This window comes from Microtus oregoni, unplaced genomic scaffold, assembly GCF_018167655.1.
Source record: "Microtus oregoni isolate MIOR12 unplaced genomic scaffold, Mior012 000025F_ref0000491, whole genome shotgun sequence".
In the NCBI taxonomy this organism is placed as follows: Eukaryota; Metazoa; Chordata; class Mammalia; order Rodentia; family Cricetidae; genus Microtus; species Microtus oregoni.
In genome coordinates, this window is record NW_024543084.1 from 9,005,437 (window position 1) to 9,011,963 (window position 6,527).

Sequence of the window (6,527 nt, forward strand, 5' to 3'; positions counted from 1 at the left end):
GTCCAGAGTCACAAGGAGTGGGATACCTATGGCCCTTTCAAGTCCTCTTCAGGCCCTGTCTCCTACCTGTGAATTCCTGGTCTCATCTCCCAGGGTGTGCCCACATCACCGCCTGCCCCCTGTACTACCTTCTCAGGAAAAGCCTGACCATACCTCCAGGAAGCCTTCCACGAACCTTAGTGGGGTTTTGAATGTACTGGGGGTCCGTCCTCCCTGCTCTCACCATCCAATTTTGAGGACCATAGTGTTCATTTTCATTAGTGTCCTAGCACACGAATGCCCAGCGTTCCAGAACTCAGCCAGCACCGTGGAGGAGTCCCCGAGTCCCCCAGCTTTAGCCTCAACATGCTACTAGGTGCCAGCCCTGTCACTGAGGTCTTTTCTTCTAAGTTCTATTTTAAGAATAATTTATTTAACTTTATTCTATGTGCGTTGGTGTGAAGGTATCAGATTCCCTGGAACTGGAGTTACAGATGGCTGTAAGCTGCTGGGAATTGAACCTGAGTCCTCTGGAAAAGCAGCCAGTGCTCTTAACCACTGAGCCAGCTCTCCAGCCCCCTTCTTCTAAGTTCTTATCAGATTGAGGGAATCCTACTTCCCATGAACTGAGGGCAACTGAGTGTAGAGCTTAGGATCACCCAGCATCCCCTCCTTCTGAACATGCTGTCTCCTTGGATGGCTCAGAGCCAGGAGTAGATGAATGAACAGGACACAGAGGCCTTCCTGGGTCTGACAAAGACACGGTCTCCCAGGTCAGTGTGCCTCAGTTTCCCCATCTGTGCAAAAGGAGTGGAGGTATTCTTACCTCGCAGGAGATCTTGGGAAGTTTGTTAAATGTGGGCCTACCAGATCATGGGAACTTGTTTGCCGTAAGTAAGAGCCTCTGTTGGGTTGAGGTGGGGCCTTGGACCCGCTGCCTCTCCACAGCCTGGCTCTGACCCAGACTTTCCTCTCATCCTTACCTAGTGTCATAGAAACTGGGCTGCAGGAGGACTCTGAGCTATGGAGGGATTCAAGTGGACTGGCCTGGAAGCCCCTTCCCCACCTGGTCTCTAGCCACCCCCTTCTCCAGGCCACCCCGAGTCACCAGTGAGCCCCTGAATCAAAACATGAAGTGTAGATGGGCCTGCTGGCCTGGGGGTCAGGGGGTGAGGCCTAGCTCTGAGCCCGGGGGAGGGGAAAGGCCGGAGGGAGAGCCCCAGCCTCTCTGCAGGCAGTCAGAACCCTGGGTGGGAGGCCAGCTTCCTGACTTCCCCAGAGATAGCTTATCCTCAAGGCCTGGTCGGACCTGAGCTGGCTGAGTGACTTGGCTGAGTGACAGCGTGGTGGAGGGACTCCCTGAGTCCCCAGCTTTAGCGTGGGACTCACCAGAGCCACATGACTCCCACCTGCTGCCTGAGCATAGCCGCTCTGTGTTGGAAGCATGGGGAGAGGGAACTCTAGACCCCACCTTCTCAGGCCTTCCCAGAAAGGCCCCTCAAAGGACTGTAATAAAGAAAGCCATTGCCCTAGGCCTCCGAGAAGCTGCTGAGTAGAATATTTTGGGCTCTGTTAACCTTGGTGTAGTACCTTGTGATGTGACAAACTAGAGCCCGTGTGGAGGTTACAGTCCAGCTCAGGGACTCCATGTAAAGGGCCGTGCCCATTAACGGAGCTGTGCAGGCAGCTTGCCGGGCTGTCTCTGAATTTCCATCCAAGGCCACCACCTGCTCTTCTCCTGGCTGGTTTCTGTAGCTGTTGGGTTCTCCTCTGTTGATTTTGGACATGGCTGCATCTCCCTGCCCACACTTCTAGGGTTGCTACACTTTCCCAGCTCCGTAGGGTGGGGAAGCAGGATCAAAGAGAAGCAGGCAGGAGGGTTGGGATAAGATCAGCATCTGGATTTGAGTCTCTTGTGCATGTCAGCCAGGTCCCAAAAGGTCCCCAGGATGCATAGGCCAACTGCTGCTCAGAAAATTGGATCTGGGCAGGCAGCTGCTGGCCGCCAAAGAATCTGTTGCGGTCACCTCTACCGGCTCTACTCTTGCAAGGGGCTGCCCAGGGAGCAGTTGAGCCGCCAGAGGGCCTGGCCTGGTCTCAGCAGCTACTTGCCCATACACTCTAACTATCAGTGTTGGGGTAATGGAGAGGATGGTGCTACAGACCGCCAAGGCCTGCTCTGGCTTCCAGAAGCAGCCGGCAGACGTCAGTCAGAGATTGAAGATCAGAGGGAGGATGGGCTAAACAAGGCAAGTCTAGGAAGGCTACAGTATCGTCAGTGGTGTTCGTGGAGGAGCTTGCTGTGTCCCTGTAGGGCCAGGCAGAGTGGAGAATGCTGTTAGAGCCAGGCTGGGTCTCCTGGGCCAGGCTGGCTGGCAGGGCCTCCTGCATCTCCTGGCTCCCATCTGTGGGTTCACAACAGCCGTAGGACCTGGATTTTTTTTTTTTTCCCTTTGAGACAGGATCTCACTGTATATCCTCAGCTGATCTGAAACTTTCTCTGTAGATCAGACTGGCCTTGAAGTCACAGATATCTACCTCCAGAGTACTAGAACTAAAGGAGTACCTGGATCTTAACCGAAGTGGAGCCCTGAGGCAGGGTCCTGCCTTTCACTCTGGGATCTAAGATGACCCAGGAAACTGGTCCACAGCCTCTGAACAAGGCCATAGTGGTACCTAGAAATGAGCGTTTGATTACATCTCTGAGGCATTGTGCTTGGTTCACAGCCCCATCTGGAATCTGGGCTTCAGCACCCCAGGAGGACCCTAGGATCACACCATGTCCTTGCTCCCCAGGCTGGAGTCAGGTGCTGTGTAAGTACAAGCCTGTCTGTCCCTCTGAGACCAAAAAGGGGAGACAGGTCAATGAAGAAGACCAAACAGGGACATCACAGCCCCCAAATCAGAGACTCCAGCTTTTCCACACCGTGGTACACAGAGGTAGTAGCGCTGAGAGCCCAGCCAGCCTGGCTCACATTTCTCCTGTCAGCAATCATGGACAGCCGGCCCATTCCTTTGTGACAGGTGTTTATTTGTGCTGGGAGCAGATGAGAGAGAATGCCTGTGAGGAGATGCACAAGTCCAGCTGGGACGCGGCTGGGATGCGGTGAGGGCTGAGTCTGCCATGGCCAGCCAGTCCTGGCGGTGGTCTTCTGGCCTAAGGGAGAGAGGGAAGAAAGAGAAGCAGGGAAATGGGAGAGAAACTGGAGCCAGTGGGACCTGGGCAGCGACAGATCCCAGAAAGGCGGGTCTAAGAGGAGCTAGTAGGGTTCAGGGAGAGAAGCTGGAGGCACAGGAAGGGCAAGAGGGCAAAGGGTGGGGTCTCAACACCTGCCTCCCCCTCTTCCATGGCCTCTACATCTCTACCAGCCATGCTCACGGTTTCCTCAGGACCCTGGGTCATATTCCTCTATGGGAACAATGTTGGTTAGGGAGCCCGGGGTCTTAAGGACTCATTTGCATGACCTCTGACCTCCAAATCCCCTTTCCTACTCAGCCTGGGCTTGGTTTAGTACCTTCAGATGGAGGAAGAAGGGCAACCTAGACCAGGGAACCCGGAAATTTCACAGGAGGCATATTTCAGGCAACAGCATCTGGCATGGGCCCCCCATATTTTCATGCACCCTGATTCTGGCACAGCTGTGAAGCCAAGACTTTGACTTCACGTTTACTATAATGTCCCTTCTGGAGCCAATTCCATGTCTCCTTCTCAATTCTCCAACACACACCGTGTAGCCTACTGAGTAGTTGCCAGTGTCAGGCTTGGAGGCGGGTTTGTCTAGTATACCCCCCTCGCACATCCCCCAAGACTCCCCTTAGGCTCCACCTGCCAGGTGTTGTACCTGTGAAGGCCTGGACCATCCATCCCTGAGCTTTCTCTGGCTTCATAATGAGACAAGCATTTTCTCCAACAGCACTGTGGACCTCCCCCACCCTCGCCCCCAGGATCCTCTACTCTCAAGGTCACCTCCCAGTGTACCCAGTGCCCATCCCATTATTCTAGGCTTGGTTTCAGGCTTAGCCTAGAAGAGGCTAGATAGAAATGGGCCAAGCAGTGATTAAATGAATACAGTTTGTGTGTTGTTATTTCGGGCATAAGCTAGCCAGGCAGCCGGGGTGCTGGGGACGCAGCCCCGCCGCTCTTGTTACTACAAAGCTGGCATGGTCCTGGAGGATTCCCACTGTCCCTGCAGGCTTAATGCCCCCCCTCCCCGATCAGAATCCAGCTCCTTCCTCCTCCCTGTGTCAGGATGAAAGACGAGCATTGGGGGGGACCCTCTGTTTCCAATCAACTCCCTAGGGGCCTTGAGAAGGACCCTTCTTCCCACTAAGGGGATGATGCCTCACCTAGTAGGACTCCTCTGCTGAACCATCTTCTACCCAGGTCCTTAACCAGCAGCATGGCCTGGAATCTCCCCCTGGGCCCGTGGTCCTTACATGGAGGACCATGGCAACACTCTTGGGGCCCTCTACCAGGTCCACCTTATAATTTTCTGACCCTAATTTTGGGGTGGGGACTCTGCTGGTGGCAGGGAACGGGTGCTGACAGTCCCTCTCGGTATGACACCAGAACAGTTGGTTGACTCAGGGTTGCTTGGGGCTTTGCCTGGGGCCTTGCCTGGGGCTCTGCATAGGAAGTACTCACCGACCCAGATTCTGACAAGGCCCTGGCCTGGCTGACCTTCAGAGACAGTGGTTCATAGGGTGGGATCCTGGGGAGAATGGAAAAAGAGAGAGGAGGGGTCCTTTGGTGGAGCTGGACTTTGAGGGGGGTGTAGGATGTGTTTGGAAGGAGGGGGCTTTGAGGTTTTTCTAGAAGGGTCCTGCTCTGTACACTTTCCAAGACAGGTCATCCCTCATGGCAGCCTGGACTTCCCAGAGCTCCCATTGGTACCTCAGTTGAAGTCACTGTGCCATCTGATCCTGCCCTCTGCCCTATCTTAGGCTAGGGCACCTTCCTGGATTCAAGCCTTCACTGTCCCCTAGACCTCCTCGGTCCCCTGCTGACTCTGTCTCTAAACCACAGGTCACAGGACAAAGCAGGTGCATGTATTTGGAGTTCACTGAAGGCAGACCAGTCCCCATCACTGTGGGGGTCTTCCCCACTCGCCTGTCTATGATGTCACCACCAGCTACAACACTTCCCTCACGTGGCAGGGATCTTAGTCTCACTCAGGTGAGACTAAGGACAAAGTGTCTGTCCCTGAGCTCAGAGGTTGTCACCCATATCTGGAATGGGGCCCCATCTTCCCTCCTGAAGGTGACCCACCAAGCAGAGGTAGACCACTCTCCCTGGAACTGTGGGACTAGTGACAGACAGGGCCAGCCCTCTCCCATCAGATGTGGTCCCAAGCTATGTCTGCACCGGCGATGCTGGATCTAGCAGAGACCGCTTGACTCTCAAAGCCTCGGCCACCCCACATGCACAAAGAGAGCTGTCCCCACCTGGAGGGTCCCAAGGGCCACGGGAGAATGTGGAGTCTGTGTAGGGTTGGCATTGGGCTCAGCTCCCCGTTCCTCGCTCCTGCCCATGCGAACTGGGCCTGCCCGGCCTGGGTTCCCAGTCACCCTGTCCTTCCCCAGGCTGGGCAGGAGACAGATCTTGTGGAAAAGCAAGAGGGGGCCTGGGACTTGAGGGAGCACCCCATGCCTTCCTGGGCCTTGGGCCTGGGTCTGCATCATCCCCAGCAAGATGAGACCTATCCACAGGATCTCCATGTGGAGGCTGATCCTAGGCAGTGGAGATCTGGGTAGCAGTGGCCTGGCCGGTTCAGGAGGGGTTGGGTTTAGGCTATCACTGAGCGCGCACTGGTCCTGTCTCAAAGCAGCGAGCTCATCTCTACATCCAAGAGGGGAAAGAATATGCCCCTTTGGCTTCCTCAGGGTTCGAGCCTCCTCGCTCCAAGGCAGCGCTCTAGCCCACAAACACCTCCCCAGCACTTCCTGCCCCATTGCCCACTTCCTACGCTCTCAGTGCCCCACGCCGCACATGACAACTAGTGCAGAGCTCAAATCCAGGCAAGATGACAGCAGATACCTGTCGGGATCCACTGTGTGCCCGGCATAAGTGGCCGCCCCAGAATCCACCCACACTTGTCTTGCTCTGTTGGGCACAAGCTCTGAATCGACTCCCACCCCCTGCCTGGGAGCAGATTGAGCTGTTCTTTGGGCTAGGCAAAGAGGGACAGAGTGTGCTGTGCCAGAGCTGGCCCAGGGCCACCTACTCAGGCCACAGGGCCGCTCTGGGCCATGGCCATTCACGGGGCTGCTGCCTCCTCTGCAGCTTTTCGCCCACTCCTGACCTCATCCTTGGGTGGAGCCCTCCGCTGGCCCTGATACCACCAGCCTCCGGCTGTGGTGGCACCTGAGGACCACAGTAGCCTCCTCTTGACTACTTCACCATTTTCTGGGAGAAAGGTGGTTGCTAGAAATCCAACATCACCCTGGAGATGGCAGTACCACGGGAGGCCTTGCTGACCAGCTTAGATGCTTCCTAGGGACCATGCAAATTTGGTGGCACAGATCCTGGAGGCCCAAAGTCCTTTCTA

The 6,527-nt window shown here is 55.6% G+C and overlaps 1 long non-coding RNA gene across 1 annotated transcript; it reads right to left on the reverse strand.

Annotated features, from left to right (window-relative positions):
* Positions 1 to 3,005: 3,005 nt before the first annotated feature.
* LOC121462576 lies at positions 3,006 to 5,688 on the reverse strand. Its single transcript, XR_005976341.1, has 3 exons — positions 5,425 to 5,688; positions 4,625 to 4,691; positions 3,006 to 3,136 (listed from the first exon to the last, which is right to left on the reverse strand). It is a non-coding gene; the product is annotated as an uncharacterized LOC121462576 (long non-coding RNA).
* Between the last annotated feature and the right edge of the window lie 839 nt (positions 5,689 to 6,527).